The sequence below is a fragment of the Lissotriton helveticus genome, chromosome 5_1 (assembly GCF_964261635.1).
Source record: "Lissotriton helveticus chromosome 5_1, aLisHel1.1, whole genome shotgun sequence".
Taxonomy (NCBI): domain Eukaryota; kingdom Metazoa; phylum Chordata; class Amphibia; order Caudata; family Salamandridae; genus Lissotriton; species Lissotriton helveticus.
In genome coordinates, this window is record NC_136065.1 from 146,234,729 (window position 1) to 146,255,660 (window position 20,932).

General features: G+C 47.3%; 1 pseudogene; it reads right to left on the reverse strand.

Annotated features, from left to right (window-relative positions):
* Nucleotides 1-19,393: 19,393 nt before the first annotated feature.
* The window catches only part of LOC144752418 (uncharacterized), a 43,877-nt pseudogene continuing 42,338 nt past the window's right edge, over nt 19,394-20,932 (reverse strand).

Below are 20,932 nucleotides of genomic sequence, written 5' to 3' on the forward strand. Positions count from 1 at the left end.
AGTTATAAGATGAACTCAAGAGATTTATGAGCTGCTAAAATGGGCCAAGCAAACATTCAACGTCAGTCCATATACTCAAACTTCACGGTATAGCAAAGTTGTACTGCAATAAATCACGGAAATAGACTGTTTTATTTTTTTTGAAGTATATTTATTTCTTGCTAACAATATATGTAAAAGCTAAAAAAGAATGCCCTTTTTAATCAACCTTTCAAATTCAGAAGTTGCTTTAATATATGAAAGTGTAGGTTGTCTCAACGCATCAAGATAAATATTTTAAATACAGGCACGTTGGACATGGAAGGTGAGGGGGTAACATGGTCAACTAGAGCATGGGCGTCAATTCACTCAAATGGTAGTGGAAGGGACATCACAGGAAATGACATCACATCAGGGCCGGACTGGCTGTAGCGGGCATCAGGCATTAGCCGAGAGGCTGGGAGGGAGGGGGCCAGATTTGGAGTGGTGGGGGCATGTTTTGTTTCAAAGTGGAATACTCTACTAAAACAATTTCCATTGTTTTAAAGATGAAAATGAGTGATTATGAGTAAAATAAAGTACAGCAAAAATGCTGCTAAATTTCCATATTTGTGCCGCCCAATTTCCATATTTGTGCCGCTAAATTTGCTAATCCATGCCGCAATATCCTGGGGGGTCTGATTAAAGACAATGTATTGTATAAGAACCAATTTTCAAGAGTTATTCTTTCTATTCCTGTGGGTCACGGTGCCTCTGTCTATACATGCCAGCAGAACCAATTCCAGCAGGAGAATTAATGTCAAGACAGGAGGCTAGCATTATGATTAAATCTTTTATTCCTCTAAATGCTTCCAACATAGAGCTTTGAAACATCACAATGAGCTAGAACTTTCAGTCCCACAAATGCAATTTGTCCTCCCTCTTCTTCCTCCGCTTTTGTTTGATGCTTCTGAGCAGATAAATATTACTCTTGAATATGTTAGTTTAGATTATTTAAGATATTTCATAGAGATTATTTACATTATGGTTTATATAAACCTAATTTATAGCTTTGATTTTAATTTTTTTGCTAGGTTTCAAACAAATTGTAATTGTTGTTATGGTTTAAACGGTAACTAGATATAGCACTGTCTTTTACTTGGCAATGCACGTTCTAATAATATTTAGTTTATAAGAATTTCGGTTTCAAAACTATAAACATTACTGTTTCGGTTTAGCCATTCACTTGGAGTGAGTGAGGAACAGATCCATTCAGCTTACTGTTTCAGTTGAGCCACGCGTGGGGATCAGAACGGTGCGGCCTTGTTCTCAGCAATAAAAAATTAACTAGAGAGGCACTCATGATGCGCCACCGCCATATTGGGTGATGGCGACGCATCGCCAAGGTCAATTACAAGCCAATGGACATGCTTACAAGCATGTGTCACAGCATTTTGCCTTTTTTCTCAAGGAAATAGGCATGTGAAGCTCGTTGATTAGCAACGCAGCGCCCAGGAGAATGTGATTAATGGCAAAGGGCTGAAGTGTGTAATTTACATAAAATAACTACATTTTAACAAAACATGGAAGAACAAGGAAGAGTAGAGACTAGCTCGTTTAGAAATGAGGAAAATTTCTCTATCTCGGATGATGATGAGAAGCAAAGAGGCCCTGGAGGAAAATGGGTAGGAAAAAGTGTAAAAAAGGGAAAACACATGGAGGTTGCATCCAATAGGAAAGGAGTCCTAGTGGGCTTAAAGGGAGAAGGTGTCCGAAGCGGCACGCAGTAAAGGCAGTCAAGCAGAGCAAGTGACATACCATCTGATGAGATGGAATTAAGAGGAAGAACATCCAATTCGGATACATACGCACTTGATCTGGATGACAATGATAACATTGATAATCAGTTTGGGGAATGAGAATAAAAAGATAAAGAAAGTGACAGCTCCAATGGGGGAAAATCTCTTTGACCCATGTGATATAAGACACCCTAGGAGAAGGGACTGGTAGCCTTTAGACCATGTATTTGATTACATTTGGAAATTGGTTAAGGGAACCTTAAGAGAAAGATGAGCATAATAATATGCTAGCTGATTGTTCTCGGCCAATAATCGATGACAAAGTGACGATGATTCCAAATATGTATCCAGAGCTGATCACTTACTTATTTAAAATGGGTCGAGATCCCAGAAAAGGTTTAGAAAGGTCTCTCAAACAATGCCAAGAAATGTTTTTAGATCTTCTAGGGCCATTGGCAAGGATGTCCGATTTAGTGTAAGATGCCCACCTTATAGGAAACTACCTGAGTATAAATCTCCTCAAGGGGCTCCTCAAGGGGGTGGTGCCCATACGCAGTATGTTTTTCTGGGCAATGCCAATGCAGGTTTTCTGGCGGAGAGCCATAAATCAATATTAATGTGCATAAACCCCAAAATTGGGTGATTTGCCCAGAAAGAATTGAGTCACATTGCCAAAGGCCTATTATTTTTTTTGATAAGGGCTAAGGAAAATATTCAAATGGCTACCCCTGCTCTACCGTAAACCATTGATACAAGGCCTAATTACCAGCCGCCTTGATTATGGCAATGCACTTCTGGCTGATGCGAATGAAGGTATACTACCTAAGCTACAGACACTCCAGTATGCAGCAGCCAGACTGACTCTTGACCTGCCCCCACGTACTCCCTCCGCCCCGTGCTTGAAGAAATTGCACTGGCTCCCAGTCAGAAAGCGCATAAGGTTCAAGATCTGCTGCCTAGTGCATAAATCAATAAATGGACAGGGCCCCAAATACCTAAAAAACAAGCTTCAGGGATATTGCCCGGAAAGAACATTGCGCTCCTCAAACAAATATCTCCTAAAATACCAAAAGTTCGAACTGTTAGAAATGGAGATAGGAGTTTCTCGAAGGTAGGCCCTATGGCATGGAACGCCCTGCCTACGGCCTTAAGATCAAACCAGAATTACAAAATCTTCCGGAGAGAACTCAAAACTCTACTATTCAAGGCAATGATGTAATACCTCTTCTTTTCTGTATCTCCTAAACCCCTGTCAGCGCTGTGAGACCGAATGGTGATATGTGCGCTATACAAAAATAAAATACATACATACAAAGGCCTATTATTTTTTTTGATAAGGGCTTGGTGAAATCCTTAGGAAAGTACATACAGGCATTTACTAGCTTAGATAAAGCCCAATTCAGTAAGAATAGAGTCTTAGATAGAAATAGTTTTTCTGGACTGGACTGGAAAGAGAGGACAAACTTTTAGCCGGGCAAACCATCCAGTTCAGGGCAAGGTGAGTATGAGGACAATTACTGGTTTTACCCCATTAAAGGTGGGAGAAAGATTAAAATGGTTCAAAGATCATTGGAAACAGATAACAAAGGATGTTTAGGTTTTTAAAAAACTATGAAAGACTGTTAACAGAGTTTACAACTCAACATTAAAAAATAAGCGAGCCAAACAAATTGGTGTTCAACAAAGATTGGGAAGACATTGTAATGGAAGAAATAAAGCAGATGCTAGCAAAAGGAGTTATAAAAAAAAAAGTTTTGTTAGTACATTTTCTTTTTAGAGAAAAGGACAGGGGATGGAGACTGGTAATAAATTTGAGAAATGTAAACTAAATGGTATCTTACAGACATTTCAAGAGCAAGATGGTGAAAATGACCTCAGAGGTGTGTACTTCACAATTCCAATAGGGAAGAAAACTCTATTGCCCTCCATGTTTCTTTAATTGTTTTTCCCATTGAGACCGAGCTATTTGGCCAATGCCCGGTGGAGCTACCTGATAGCTATAGAGGAGATGGGTTTTGGGACTTCCCCTCGACCGTCACCTACCCAGCCGGACTTTGGACAGACTTTCCTTTCGTCTCTCTGCCGTATCTCCCTACTATCCCTTTACCCTTACCCCCTTCCCCTCTACACTATAATCATCTCGTCGTCTATGCTCTTGCATTTGTTTGTCTAGCATCTGATGTAAATTGGAACTGATATAATCTTGTAATGTAATTTTTGTGGAATCTCATGTAAAGCGCTCTGATACCTCCGGGTCTAGCCAGCGCTATATAAAACTCTTGAATAAATAAATAAATAATAAATATGATAATATACTAAGACGATATTCTGTTGAGGGATCGGAATATGGAGGACTAGAAAGAACTTTTGGTTCTAGTGAAGGACTCGCTGGAATATTTGGGTTTCATAGTCCACATGAAAAAATCAATTTTTGATACCAACCCAACATTTGGAATTCCTAGGGTTTGTAGTAGACACAATGGTTTCTCAATTACACAATTACTGGAGAAAAAAAGTCAAAAAGATAAGACAGGAGGTAAATGCCTTGTTGAAGCTAGAGGAGGTGCATCTGAGAGAGTTGATTCGAGTGATTGGTCTGTTATCGTCATCGATACAGGCGATGTTTCCAGGACCATACATTACCGAGCACTACAACGGTTGAAGACGTTGGGTCTGTGGTATGGAGACAGGGTAACCCTGAATCCGGGGACAAAGAATTTCAATGGAGATAGGAGAATTTGGAGGCATGGAATGAAAGGGTGATATTGGAGTGAAACCACATTTCATTCTAGAATAAGATGCGAGCATTGTACGTTAAGGAGTTTTTTGCTCCGGACAGGAAACAGGAGTATGGAATGCAGCATATAGAGAGACTCTATAATTGTCAGGCTTTGTTTTGCCTTACAGACTTTCAGAAAACAGTTTTCCTCTTAAAGGTTGACAATATGGTGACAGTGACTGGGAGATACTGATCAAAAATAGATTGCTAGACTTAATTCAGAAAATGTGGTAGTTTTGTTTGGAACACAAAATTATCATGAAAACAGAATACTTATCTGGAGGCATACAATGTAATAGCAGACTGGAATTCAATTAATTTGATAGATTTCAGGGATCTGAAACTGAGGGTGGATTTGTTTCAGGAAATGCAGGAGATTTTGGGTACCCTTGGAGTGGATCTATTTGCTTCCAGCTTGACAACCCAGTTACAGGATTACATAAGTTGGAGACCAGTTCAAGGTGCAATAGTGATAGATGCATTCACACACGTTTGGAGGGTTATGCCCCCCCTTTCTCTCAATAATACGGAGGGTATTAGTTCATGTGAGGAGACATAGTTCATGTGAGAGATGCCAAATACAACTGTTGACTGCATTTTGGAAGTTTCAAGCTTTTTTCCATCATTGTTAGAGGTGGCGGTCGACACTCCATATTCAATTCAGTCATGCGAAGGACTTTTAAAGGGAATAGAGCAAGAAGAACACACTTTAATTTTAGCGAGTTTACTCACCCTTCTAGTATGGAAAATATCAGGAATTCAGGAATATTCTCGGGCCTTGCGGGAGCTGCTACAGATTTAATCAATGAGTCTTGGGCACCTGGTACTAGGAATAGATACAGAGGTGCATGGATGGCATGGCTACGTTAGTTCATGGAAAGGGATTTGGATCCTGTACAGGCAGATGAAATAGAAGTGGCTAATTTTTTAGCAGAAAGATTTGAGAAAGGGTTATCATATAGGACTGTTAATTGCTATAGGTCAGCAGTAGCGGCAGGACATTTTTTGATTCAAGGGATTTCTATTGGTAGAAGCCCTTTGGTTTGCAAAGTGATGAAAGGAGTAAGACTGAGAAGACCACTGACAGCTAAGTATCAGACTTTTCGGGATGACGATAGAGTTCTAAAATGTTTTAAAAATTGGTCAGGTAATAAGTACTTGGGTGTATGGGAATTGACTTGGAAAATAACAACTTTACTATGTTTGATTTCTTTCAGGAGACATATCTGATATTAGAACTCTCGAAGAATCTAGCAGATTTTTCCAAGCAAAAGGAGTAATTATTGAAATATGGGAAAGGACTACGACTATGTCTGTTTCTGTATTTTGCTCAAGTTTTGACAACATTCTGAAGCTGTGCGTGATGAGGTGTTTATTAGAATATGAATGTAGAATGTTAGACAAAAGATGTGTAGGTGAAGATCAATTTCTAATATCTTAAGTTAAACCATTTAAAGGTGTTACAAATGCTACAATTGCAAGATGGGTGAAATCAGTAATGAAAGAAGCTGGTATTGATTTATCTAAATGTACAGCTCATTTGACCAGAGCAGGTATTTATGTCAGGGGGGCCATTGGAGGACGTATTAAAGGCAGCAGATTGGTTTAACGCAGACACTTTTTGAAAATTTTATTTTAAAGCTATTTTAAAGTTGTGCCTTGAAAAGCTTTCAACATGCATAATGCTTGCTTCCTGTCTTGACATAAAATTGCAGTTCTTAAAGGTTAACTGAATAAAGAATTTGGATTTTATTAAAGACAAAGGAGGCTACATTAGCCCACCCACCCTTCCAGTATAAGAGAAAGTTTCTGGTGGGAAGGGAAATGGGATAGATAGGTATTGTGAAATATTTAATAATTTGCGCTTATTAATTGTTTAGATGTACCTTGGTGGACAAAAGGTAAATAGACATGGATACATGTTTTTTCTGGTTTATTTTGCAGATACCTAGGTTGGATAAAAGATATGAGATTGAAGATTAATAGAGTAACACTTTTTATCTCAGAGAATCAAACAAAAGAGGGAGAAGATAGAGGACAAGCTGCATCTGTTTGACTGAAAGTTCTCATACATTGTGATGTTTCAAAGCTCAATGTTGGATGCTTTTAAAGGTGCAGGTCAGAAGGATTGAATAAAAGATTTGTGCATAATGCTAGCCTCCTTTGTCTTTAATAAAATCTTGATTCTTTATTCAGTTAACCTTTAAGAATCGCAATAATCGAACACAAAAATGACTTTATTTTAGCTGTCTTCCGCCGATAATTGCTTCTGCCTTAATAGACATCAATGGGGAAAATGCATCCTCCTGATTTCTTTTTTTTTTTTTAAATCTTCCTCTTTCCAGTTGTGAAATGTTGGCATGCATGCTCCGTCTGCTTTTGACGCCTGAAAGAAAGGGTATCCCTGTTGGGACATTGCAGTGTCCCAGCATCAGCCTGATTGGGGCACCTCTTCCTGGGCAGGAAGACGAGTCACAGAAACTGTATGCACTTGAAGCAGAGCGGAAGCTGTAAAAAGCAGTTCCAGGTTGGAATGTTGAAAGGTTTTTCCTAGTTTGGCATGTCGTCTGCTATACTTATTTAAGGCAAGTGGCAAGAAATGAAAGCATGATATTTCAAATGATCTGAGCTGTCTATACTGGATACTAGGAGGCTATGGTTTCCCTACTGCTGCCTGTTCCCCATTTTCATGTCAAGTGGCCCATCTCCCTTTACTTCAACTCACCTAAGACCATGTCATTCTCTGGAGATGAGACACCTGAAGTGAAAACTGAACATAGCCCAGACATCCGACCAGCTCCAAACCTGTGCAACCATCTGTTGATTCTCTATTGGTTTGTGTCCCCTCCCCCACTGCACACCCCCAACCCCCACCACCACCATTCAGTCTTTCAAACACTGGTAACACGGTCCTGGAAGGTGAAGGAGTTTGACATATGCATGGGCATCCATGGTGTTAAAAATTAAAGGTGCTCGCTATGCTTCCCGATGCACGGAATTGGCCCTGCAGCTGGTATGAGATACCTCCTCACTTTTAGATCTGCAGTCGAATTTGTGACTTCTACCGGCCTTATGTCAACTTGTTGCTATATCAGAAGCAGTGGAGAATGCAGGTGTCAGCTGAACATTCCATGAGCTCTTTCAGGGTAGCGAACTCAAAGATCAACACATTTGTCAACACATAGATGAATTAATATCGACAGTGGATCAGCACTTCAGGGGAATATTCAACATCCAAAAACAAGTTGAAGACCTTTAAAGCCTGCTGAAGCAGGTCATCATTGAACCTATCACTCCCCATGCCATGGGTATCTCTGATTGTCCCTGTTTTAACCCCTTCAACGCTTATGATGAGCTCAGCTCGTCCTGAGGCACAGTGGAGATGTGCTTGTGACGAGCTGAGCTCGTCATAACTGCTGCGGAACGCCCACGCAGGGCTAATTCCTGGCCTGTGCGGGCATTCCATGGGAGTGGGCAGAGTCGTGACGAGCTCAGCTCGTCATGCTGCACAGCTCCACCATGCAGGAGGCGAAATTCACATCTTCACTGATTTGCACCACCCAAATCTTACAGTTCAATGAGAAGACGTCTGACACCCCACAGTCAGGACACGATATTACAGTTAAATGCTGCAAAATTCTTCTCAGTCCTTGATTTGAACAAAGGTTATCATCAAGTAGCACTGGAAGGGGGTTCCAGGTTCATCACCACGTTTGCCATACACTGTAGTCTCAATCAATACAAACAACTCATCTTCGGCATTTCCTCTGCTGCAGTGGTTTAAAACTCCCCCCAGCAACATAGCATATGCCGGTGGCAGTCTCACCTCATGATGATGATGATGGAGACATTTGTATAGAGCAACTGGAACCCGAAGGTTCCTGCACCTTATATACACAATTTGAGATTGCCAGATTGATGCTTTTAAAATAGGCAGGTTTCTTACTTTTTATTAATATGACCAAGTGTGGGAGAGATGACATTGGCAGGAGGTAGGAGTTTCCAGTACTTAGGAGCCAGGTAAGAAAATTAACGTCTACCTTGCCTAAGGCGTTTAATATGCGGGACAATCAGTTTATTGTGAGAAGCAGAGCAAAGTGAACAAGATGGATGATACTGGCGAACCTATTCCTAAGATGTACAGGACCGATATTGTTGTCTACTCAGTAAGTAAAACTTAGGGCCAGAAGAACAAAGCGTTTTTCTGTCACAAACAGCCCAATTCAGTAGAATGCTTTTTCAAGTGTGCAAAATGCGACTCGGTAATTTGTTACTGAATCGTATTTTGCATTTGCGATTCAGTATTTGGTTGGGGCGTGTTTAGGCATCCCTTCCAAATTCTTAATCGGTAATGGATGTATTGCTGTTTTGCTACCAAATTCCGGTTGCAAAACAGTAATACTTTACCACCAGTTTAAAACTGGTGGTAACCCATTCACAAAGGATAAGGGGTCCATCGGGGACCCCTTCTCCTTTGAGAATGTATACAATAATATTTTTTAAGAGCAGGCAGTGGTCCCATGGCACTGCCTACTCTTATAAAATGAAAACTCAATGTTTCATTTTTTTCTTTTTAAACACATCCTGTTTCCCTAAGGAAAACGGGCTGCATTTAAAACAAACAGATTGCTTTATTAACAATCATTGGAAATGCAATAGGTCTCGGATTTATTTGAGTTAGAGCTAATGGCATTGTAAATGGCAATGTCTTTTAGCCATGTGTTATGGAGTGTATGCATGTGGTGTGTAATGGAATTATGTGGTTTGGATTGGAATTGTTCACCCTGCACACTCACAAACTGTTCACCCAGCGCACTCACACACTGTTCACCCTGCACGCTCACACAATGTTCACCCTGCACGCTCACAGACTGTTAACCCGGCACGCTCACACACTGCTCACCCTACACACTCACACACTTCACACTCTGCACTCACACTGTGCACTCACACTCTGCACTCTGCCCACTCACTCTGCACACTCACTCTGCACTCTGCACTCACTACTCTGCACTCACTACTCTGCACTCACTACTCACTACTCTGCACTCACTACTCACTACTCTGCACTCACTACTCACTACTCTGCACTCACTACTCACTACTCTGCCCTCACTACTCACTACTCTGCACTCACTACTCTGCACACACTACTCTGCACTCACTACTCACTACTCTGCACTCACTACTCTGCACTCACTACTCTGCACTCCCTACTCTGCACCCACTACTCTGCACCCACTACTCTGCACTCACTACTCTGCCCTCACTACTCTGCACTCACCACTCTGCACTCACTACTCACTACGCTGCACTCACCATTCTGCACTCACTACTCACTACTCTGCACTCACTACTCACTACTCTGCACTCACTACTCACTATTCTGCACTCACTACTCTGCACTCACTACTCGGCACTCACTACTCGGCACTCACTACTCGGCACTCACTACTCTGTACTTACTACTCTGCACTCACTACTCTGCACTCTCTACTCACTACTCACTGCTCTGCACTCACTACTCACTACTCTGCACTTACTACTCACTACTCTGCACTCACTACTCACTACTCACTACTCTGCCCTCACTACTCACTACTCTGCACTCACTTCTCTGCACTCACTACTCTGCACTCACTACTCACTACTCTGCACTCACTACTCACTACTCATTACTCTGCACTCACTACTCTGCACTCACTACTCACTACTCTGCACTCACTACTCACTACTCTGCACTCACTACTCACTACTCACTACTCTGCACTCACTACTCACTACTCTGCACTCACTACTCACTACTCACTACTCTGCACTCACTACTCACTACTCTGCACTCACTACTCTGCACTCACTACTCACTACTCTGCACTCACTACTCTGCACTCACTACTCACTACTCTGCCCTCACTACTCACTACTCTGCACTCTCTACTCTGCACTCACTACTCACTACTCACTACTCTGCACTCACTACTCTGCACTCACTACTCACTACTCTGCATTCACTACTCTGCACTCACGACTCACTACTCTGCACTCACTACTCACTACTCTGCACTCATTAGTCTGCACTCACTACTCACTACTCTACACTTACTACTCTGCACTCACTACTCACTACTCACTACTCTGCACTCACTACTCTGCACTCACTACTCTGCACTCACTACTCTGCACTCACTACTCACTACTCTGCACTCACTACTCCCTACTCTGCACTCACTACTCACTACTCTGCACTCACTACTCACTACTCTGCACTCACTACTCTGCACTCACTACTCACTACTCTGCACTCACTACTCACTACTCTGCACTCACTACTCTTCACTCACTACTCTGCACTCACTACTCTGCACTCACTACTCACTACTCTGCACTCACTACTCACTACTCTGCACTCACTACTCACTACTCACCACTCAGCACTTACTACTCACTACTCTGCACTCACTACTCACTACTCTGCACTCACTACTCACTACTCACTACTCTGCACTCACTACTCTGCACTCACTACTCTGCACTCACTACTCACTACTCTGCACTCACTACTCTGCACTCACTACTCTGCACTCACTACTCTGCACTCACTACTCACTACTCTGCACTAACTACTGTTGGACCCGGCCTCATGGCGTGGTCCTACCCCTCCCGCATGGCGGGCCCAGAATGACATCGGCCCTCCGCCGAGCCTCGGGCGGCCCCTTTTGCCCGACCCTGCATGCCCCAACACTGCAGGTCCGGTTACCAACCCGGACCACCACTACCGGTCTGACTCCATCTTGGGCCCACCACGTCACGAACACGTGGCCTCGGCCCCGGCCAAGGCCCCAGCGAAGCCCCGACATCGAGGCACCAAGATCCACCCGGGTGGTCGAGTGGCCACTCAACAGCTCCCAGAGGAGGGAAGTTTCGATGGGCCTCCAGCCGTCCCCGGACGCCTGGTATCGATCGCCCTCCGGCCTCCCTGGGCGCTGGCTCCACCCCCCTGCTGGGTGTCTGGACACCATCATCCCGGCCCCTCTGACCCCCAGGCGCGAGGGTCCGGACATCAAAGGACTCCAGTCCTATATCTGGGCCAGCCCCGGAGTAGGACCCCAGTTGTATCCTGGACTAGAGAGCCCTGCTGACGCTGTCGCGGCCGACACCAGAAAGATCTCCTTATCCTGTAACCTGAAGCTACCCTGGGAGCCTGCTGGCGCTGCCGCGGCCCACCTTAGCTGAACCATCTTGAGAGCCTGCTGGCGCTGCCGCGGCCCACCTTAGCTGAACCATCTTGAGAGCCTGCTGGCGCTGTCGCGGCCCACCTTAGCTGAACCATCTTGAGAGCCTGCTGGCGCTGCCGCGGCCCACCTTAGCTGAACCATCTTGAGAGCCTGCTGGCGCTGCCGCGGCCCACCTTAGCTGAACCATCTTGAGAACCTGCTGGCGCTGCCGCGGCTCGACCCCTCGGAACCCCCGGCTCGAGGACTGAGAGCTGTGCGCAGGGTATCCCTTCCTGCACCCGTACGGAGACTGTCCCGCTACCCTGTCCCTTATTTACGAGACTTTACAGATCCATCGATCTGCCTGTACATATCGCTGAGAACAAGCAACCTTTATTCTTGATAAAGCCTACAAACTTAACTTCCTGTGTGGTGTCCGTTTGTAGTGTTGTGGTTACTCTACTGTACGATCCTAGGAGAGGACCCTCAACCAGGAGGCCTCTTGATAACGCTCGGCTACTTCTCGACGGAGAGGTGGACCGAGGGGTGGTCAGTCAGACATCTTCTGCCTCCCCCGGGATCGCCTTTCTAACATTGGTGGCAAGCGACGGGATCCGAGCCGACGCAGATCGTACAAAGAGTGATTCACCCACTACCGAGAAAAACACACTACGACCATGACTACTCAAGAAACCAGACCGCCTACGGAATTCCAGAAAGAGAAAATGGAAGATTATAGTCATAAGGAACTAAAACAATTCTGCAAAGACCTGGGCATCGCTACCACTGGCCTAGGCACCAAGGAGGACTTTAAATCGGCCCTACAAGCATGGGTGGAACCCGGTGACACGCCACCCCAGAACGAAGATAACCCGGGCCCGAACGGACGCCCGGAGACCGACACGACCCCAGCGGGGGAGAGACCCCCAGATCTAGGCACGGGCCTCCCCTACGAAGATGCCCGAGAATGAGAGAGGAACCGGCTCCACGAATTGGAGCTCGCCCGACTCTGGCTAGACGGAGAACTGCAGCTGACGACAAAAAAAATAGCCCTCGAGCAACTACGGCTCGAAGGAGACCTGGAGGAGAAACGAAGACAGAGAGACCTCGAGGAAAAGAGACTCATGCTCGAGCATGAGCGTGGCTTAAAGGAACTAGAAATCAAGGCCAAAGCGAACGATGCCAGCGCATCCGGGGGCAAGATCTCGCCCCCTCCTGTGGACACGAAGGTGCACATACCCAAGGATGTCGTCAAAGAGTACCATAAGAATGACGACATCCAACAGTGGTTCAAAGCCTACGAAGTGGCCATGACCGCCCATCGAGTACCCCTCAAAGAATGGGGCGCCGGCCTGTGGGGGAAGTTCGTCAACGAGGGAAGAAAAGCCCTGCTAGAGCTTCCCGATGCCGAGATGACCTCGTACGAGCACATGAAAACCGCTCTCCTCACTCGCTACGGACTCACCCCCGAAATGTACCGGCAGCGATTCCGAGACTGTAAAAAAATCCCCGGTACCACATGGGTGGAGTACGTGAACTTTTACAGCAGAGCCTTCGAGGGGTGGATCAAAGGCAGCCAGGTCACCACCTACCAGCAGTTGGTCGACCTCATTATATGGGAACATCTTTCCAACAACTGCTTCATCGAACTCCGGCAACATCTCCTCGACAGCAAATTGACAGAGCCACGAAAACTCGCTGTCGAGGCTGATAGATGGGTGAGCACCCGAGTCCCCCGGAGCCCGATGGGAGACTACGGCCGGGGATCCCCCGGAAACCACCGACCACGAGGCGGAGGAGGAGGCCAGAACAGGGGCCGAGATCCCCCCACGGGGTTCTCCCATATCTCCACTTTGCCATCCCTGGGCCGAAGGGGGGCCCCTCCAGCATGACCGGGGCCCCGCCCGAACGTTACTTGCCACAGATGCCAGCGACAGGGTCATTATGCGAATGACCCCCTCTGCCCGATGAATCAGCGACCCGGCACCACCGGTCCGCCAAACCGCCAGATCGCGGCCGCCGCCCTGGGTACAGAAGGAGGCGAGGAAGAGGACAACGACACCGAGCAGGCCGAATGGGAGCCCGCCGCTATGATCCTGGCGTGCCTGGGTGAACAAGACATGATCCCCCGAGACCCGATCCCATGCAACACACAGAAATACCGCCAATGGGTCACCATCAATGGACGGCGGGCCGAAGCCCTCCGTGACACTGGAGCCAGCGTGACGGCGGTCCGCTGCCACTTGGTGACCCCAGAACAAATTCTACCCAATGTCCTGTGCCCGGTACGGTCGGCGGATGTCGGGATTGGAAGCAGCGCAAGAACACGCAAGCGCCACTAACCTGATACAGATGCCCGCAGAGACGATAGACGATAGTCCTCCCCACTCCGTACTGCACAAAACTCAACAATGGAATAACTCCACTATCTGAACATGTACAGAAGGGGGCAGGGAGGTGGTTTAGTAGCAGGGGTCTGTCACTTCTGGTATCGTCTGGATGATAACCCACGAGGACACTGGTACTAGAACACTGCAGACAGAGGAGAGGACAGAGAACAATATCACTATCACTTCCTTTGCTGGCTGCACTAATACTTCCCCCCCTAGTACCTGCAACTCACCAGCTTCTCTCTCCCTGTATCCAAAATAGGACTCTGCACTTTTGCAGATAGGCTGCCAGAAAGTCGGAGAAGTTACCTTCACTTCTCGTCTTGCACACACTACTATGGTGTAGGCAAAAGATATGAGGGCTTGCAACATTCGGCGTTAATTGACACGCTTTTTGTATACCCTAATGCTCCTTAGGTACAGTTTTAGCCCAATGTATAAACAGCGTAGATAGAAGCTGATAGTACGTTGTAACCCCAATAGTATTGAAACAAAACGGCTTAACAAATAAAACAAACGTAGGAGGCGAGCCCGCTCTCCTTCAATATACTTGCGGGACAAAACACGGCTTGTTACGATGCTTCCTCTGGAACTCTGACCGCGCTGGCTCCTCGTCGGCGCTGGCCTCAGGCAGGGACTCTGACCGCGCTGGCTCTTCGTCGGCGCTGGCTTCAGGCAGGGACTCTGACCGCGCTGGCTCTTCGTCGGCGCTGGCTTCAGGCAGGGACTCTGACCGCGCTGGCTCTTCGTCGGCGCTGGCTTCAGGCAGGGACTCTGACCGCGCTGGCTCTTCGTCGGCGCTGGCTTCAGGCATGCAACTCCGGCGAAACAAGGTCTCTGCTACGGTGAAAATACGGATCTAGATTGACAAGCCCCGTTATGTTCAGGAGGTGGAGCTTATATAAGGTCCTCCCATTGACTCAACCCCCAGCGCCGGATGGCCTTCTGGGACTTGTAGTTTCTCCCTACGGGGCGTTTCGCATGGTAATTGGTGCATGCAGCTGTGTGGGCGGTGGCGATCGTTACAGAACCCCCTCTCGAGGACCGCCGTCCCGGCGGTCGGCCGGGTTTACCGGGAAACAGCTCATGGAACTGTGTCACCAAGTCGGGACAATGTAAATTGGCCACAGGCTCCCACGTCCTATCCTCAGGGCCAAAACCTTTCCAATCAACCAGGTATTGAATCCTGCCGCGCACCAAGCGGGAATCCAGGATGGACTGCACCTCATACTCTTCCTGTCCTTCAACCTCCACCGGCCGGGGACGTTCCGTTTTACCATCCGATTGCGGATGATAACTAGACGTAAGACGAGCATCTATCTGCAGCATAGTACATAGAGCTTTCCAAAAACGAGAAGTGAATTGCGTTCCCCGATCTGTGATTAACACACTCGGTACTCCATGTGGTCTCACTATGTGTTGCAGGAAGACTCTCGCTAATTCACTGGATGAAGGCAGACCTGGTAAAGAGATGAAATGTCCCATTTTTGTGAGATGATCTACCACCACCAGAATGACTGTCTGTTTCTCACAAGGGGGCATCTCCACTATAAAATCCATAGACAAGGTATGCCATGGTTTGGGAGGAATCGGTAATGGCTGCAACAGTCCTGGTGGTTTGATGTGACTGGCCTTTCCCTGCGCACAGATCGCACAGTTCTTGACATACTCCTTAATATCCGCTCGGACGCTAGGCCACCAAAAGGATCGTTCCACAGTAGCGGTGGTCTTGTGAAAGCCCATGTGTCCCCCTAACACAGAATCGTGAGCCCATTCCAATACTTTGCGTTGCAACACAGTTTGGGGGATATACAAGGCATGGTGATGATACGCTAACTGATCTTTCTCGCACCGGTTAGCAGGCTCTTCTTGTACCCAAGATGCAATATCCAAGTCTGCTAGGGAGACACGGACGTCTTCTAAGAAGTCATCGGATGTGACTAAGGCAATAGAATCGTCCGAATGAACAGTCCCCTGAAGAATGGAAGGAGGTTCAGAACGAACAGCTATGTCCTCATCCTCCAACCTGGATAGCGCATCAGCTTTCCCGTTGCGGGTCCCGGGTCTGTACCTGATCACAAAGTCAAAATCAGAGAAAAAGAGGGTCCACCTCAGTTGACGAGGCGTCAAGGCCTTTGCTGTTTTTAAAAACAACAGATTACGATGATCTGTGTAGATCTCAACGGTATGTAGTGCCCCTAGGAGGTAATGTCTCCATTCTTCACATGCTCTCTTGATGGCTAGGAGCTCTTTGTCGGTGATGGTATAATTTACTTCACAAGCTGTGAGCTTCTTGGAATAGTACGCCACGGGGTGAAGCTGACCTGTGGTAGGGTGCCGTTGTGACAGGATTCCACCGAGAGCGTACTGGGATGCGTCCGTTTCTAACACAAATGGCATCTTTGGGTCGGGATGCCGAAGGATGGGAGCCTGGGTAAACTTCTCTTTAAGGAGCTGGAATGAGTTCTCAGCTTCCTCTCCCCATGTGAAAGGGACATTTTTTCTCAAAAGGGCAGTGATAGGATGTATGATCTTTGAGAAACCTTGAATGAATCGTCGATAGTAGTTGGCAAAACCAAGAAAACTCTGTACCGACTTCACATTCCGTGGCGTTTTCCAAGTGAGGATAGCATTGACCTTACTCATGTCCATACGAAACCCCTGAGCATCGATTACGTATCCCAAAAAGGCAACTTGTTGAACATGAAACAGGCATTTCTCCAGCTTGGCACACAGAGAGTTTTGTTGTAGCCGCTCCAATACAGTTCTCACATGTGTGATGTGGTCTGACAGAGACGTAGAATATATCAATATATCGTCAATGTAAACCACACAAAAGGACTCCAAACACCCCCTTAACACTTCGTCCATAAAGAACTGGAAGGCGGCTGGGGCGTTGCAGAGGCCAAAGGGCATTACCCTATATTCGTAAAGGCCAAACTTAGTCCTGAATGCAGTCTTCCACTCGTCCCCCTTCTTCACGCGGACTAGATGGTAAGCCCCGCGGAGATCAAGTTTGGTGAAGTAGCGTGCTCCTTTCAACTGATCCATCAAAACAGGAATCAGGGGCAGAGGGTAACGGTTCTTGATGGTTACTCTGTTTATGGCTCGATAGTCGATGCAAGGCCGCAACTCATCGCAATCCTTCTTAGGTATAAAGAAAATGGGCGAAGAAGCAGGAGAGGTGGAGTGTCTTATGAACCCAGACGCCAGATTGTCCTCTATGTAGGTCTTTAGATGTTGTGTCTCTTTTTCCGTCAGGGCATACACCCGGCTGCAAGGGATATCCGCACCCGGAATGAGATCTATCCGACAGTCGTAGGTGCGATGCGGAGGCAATTGGGTGGCCTTTTGTTTGTCAAACAAGGCGTGGTATTCACGATACTCTTTAGGTAAGACTGTAGCACAGCAATAGGAATCAACGGAACATGCACCAGCTAGGTAAGCAGCGGGTGATGGAGTAAGTGGGAATTCCTGTGTTATTCCTTCCTGACAATGTTCTTTGCAATATTCTGAAGTCATATTGACAGTCCGAGATGACCAGCTTACCACAGGGTCATGCAGCGTGAGCCAGGGCATACCCAGAATGAGACGGAACTGCGGGGCGTCTATGAGGTCAAACTGGATGTACTCACAATGATCCTCTCCTATCCTCATTAGTAAAGCAAGCGTATGGTACGTTACAGGACCTGATGAAAGTACAGTACCATCCACCGCTTTCACAGTTTCAGGAGTTCGCTTCTTTTCACAAGGGATACCCATGCGAAAGGCATATTCTTGGTCGATATAGTTCCCCGTAGCCCCCGAGTCTAACAAGGCATCCACTCTTAGGATGTCCTGATTGGCTACCACTAAAGAAACCCTCATGTTCATATGAGCTACGGCAGGGTGGAGGGTATTAGCCACATAAGGGGAGACCGTAGTCGGTGGTTGTCTCGAATCAGAGGTCTCGATCTGATTCGAGACCTTCAGTTTTCCGTCGGCTCACTTGAGTGAAGAGCAGCCTGTACTCGGGGAAGAGGATTCCTCCCCGGAACATAATTCCTAGCTCTACAGTCATTGATGAAATGCCCACCTTTGCCACAATACAGGCAAAGCTTGAGTCTCCGACGCCTGTCTCTTTCTTCCCGGGTGAGAGGACCACGGATTCCCCCGATTTGCATGGGTTCCGGCCCTTCTGGTGTCTTTACTTTTTCTTCATTCCCCTGCCGTGGCTTAACCAAGGGATAGGAGTATCTATAGTCCCCCCTGTTTCTATCCCCTTTTCTTTCCAACAACCGATGATCCAATTGGACGGTCAGGTCTATTAATTCCTCACACGTAGAGGGCAATTGCACTACTTGTGCTAATACGTCCTTTAATTCTCCCCGTAAGCCTTGGTAAAACAAAGAAATCCGTTTTTGAGCCGGCCAATCTGTTTCTATGATGAGGCGGTTAAACGTAGTTATGTAAGACAACAGATCCTGGGATCCTTGTCTTAGGGTCATCAATTCGCGATCTAAGGACAACATATGTGACTTCCTGTCAAATAATTTACGTAGTTCCAGGCAGAAGTCGGAGAAATCATGCAAAACAGGGTCATTTTTTTCCAGTAAGGGGATGGTCCAACTGGACGCATTCCCTCCCATATAGGACATCATGAAGGCGGTTTTAGAAGCCTCGTCCTGAAAGACCGCAGGCTTACACAGGAAATGAAGGCGACATTGATTCAAAAATGTCTCAAATTTTCGAGGGTCTCCATAAAACCTTTCGGGAGGAGCCAGAGGTATTCCCTGGTTCTGGATTATATGGACCGTAGGATTAGTTTCTGTGGAAGTGGAAGTGGAAGGGTTCGCAAACGAACCCCCTGGTTGATAGGAAGGCGGCGGTTGCAAGGTCGCTGGCCTAATCAATGGTTTCGCAACCGGTTCCTTATGCGCAAGATCAGACATCTCTCTACGTAAGTCGGAGACCTCTTTGTATAATGCCTGGTTCTCTGCACGAGAGGTCTGTACTTCTTGTTGAAGTTCAGAAAAGCTCTCCAACAAGGATGTTAGAATGGTATTGGTATCCATCGTCTAGGCTGGGCCGTATTCTTGGGCTTGTCAATCTGTCGGGATTGGAAGCAGCGCAAGAACACGCAAGCGCCACTAACCTGATACAGATGCCCGCAGAGACGATAGACGATAGTCCTCCCCACTCCGTACTGCACAAAACTCAACAATGGAATAACTCCACTATCTGAACATGTACAGAAGGGGGCAGGGAGGTGGTTTAGTAGCAGGGGTCTGTCACTTCTGGTATCGTCTGGATGATAACCCACGAGGACACTGGTACTAGAACACTGCAGACAGAGGAGAGGACAGAGAACAATATCACTATCACTTCCTTTGCTGGCTGCACTAATACTTCCCCCCCTAGTACCTGCAACTCACCAGCTTCTCTCTCCCTGTATCCAAAATAGGACTCTGCACTTTTGCAGATAGGCTGCCAGAAAGTCGGAGAAGTTACCTTCACTTCTCGTCTTGCACACACTACTATGGTGTAGGCAAAAGATATGAGGGCTTGCAACATTCGGCGTTAATTGACACGCTAATGCTCCTTAGGTACAGTTTTAGCCCAATGTATAAACAGCGTAGATAGAAGCTGATAGTACGTTGTAACCCCAATAGTATTGAAACAAAACGGCTTAACAAATAAAACAAACGTAGGAGGCGAGCCCGCTCTCCTTCAATATACTTGCGGGACAAAACACGGCTTGTTACGATGCTTCCTCTGGAACTCTGACCGCGCTGGCTCCTCGTCGGCGCTGGCCTCAGGCAGGGACTCTGACCGCGCTGGCTCTTCGTCGGCGCTGGCTTCAGGCAGGGACTCTGACCGCGCTGGCTCTTCGTCGGCGCTGGCTTCAGGCAGGGACTCTGACCGCGCTGGCTCTTCGTCGGCGCTGGCTTCAGGCAGGGACTCTGACCGCGCTGGCTCTTCGTCGGCGCTGGCTTCAGGCATGCAACTCCGGCGAAACAAGGTCTCTGCTACGGTGAAAATACGGATCTAGATTGACAAGCCCCGTTATGTTCAGGAGGTGGAGCTTATATAAGGTCCTCCCATTGACTCAACCCCCAGCGCCGGATGGCCTTCTGGGACTTGTAGTTTCTCCCTACGGGGCGTTTCGCATGGTAATTGGTGCATGCAGCTGTGTGGGCGGTGGCGATCGTTACAGCGGACAACTCCGAGAGTTTGTGCCAGATGGCCCATATCCCCTTCGAATGGGGAGGGGTGTCGGGTATGCTGAAGGTGACCGTCCGGTACGATGCCCCCGTGGACTGCCTCCTCGGGAACGACCTGGAAAGTTCCGCCTGGGCCCACGTCGAGCGGAGAGAGCATCTGGGGATGCTAGGCCTTCCTGAGTGGGTCTGTGCGACCACTCGATCCATGACCGCCCGGGCCTCCGCCCCGATCGAAGATGCCCTGCCGGAAGAACCGGAGTGGCCCGCACCTCCACCGCCCGCCGTCCCCGAGGACGCCAACCCTGAACCCGGCCCCCAGGGGCCCTGCCACGAAGACCTCACCGAGCTCGGCCACCTTCCAGAACTAGCTCAATGGCGCCAAGAAGGTGGCCCCACCCGCGAACAATTCCGGCAGGAACAGAAAACGTGTCCCTCCCTCGAGGGAATCCGACAACAAGCCGCCACTCAAGCCGCTGGAGACCCCTCGGGGTCCCACTGGGTCTATTGGGACCACAACCTTCTCTACAGCGAGCAGAAGATTGCCGAACTAGGGGCCAGCCGGGTGCTGGTCGTTCCCCTCCGATTCAGA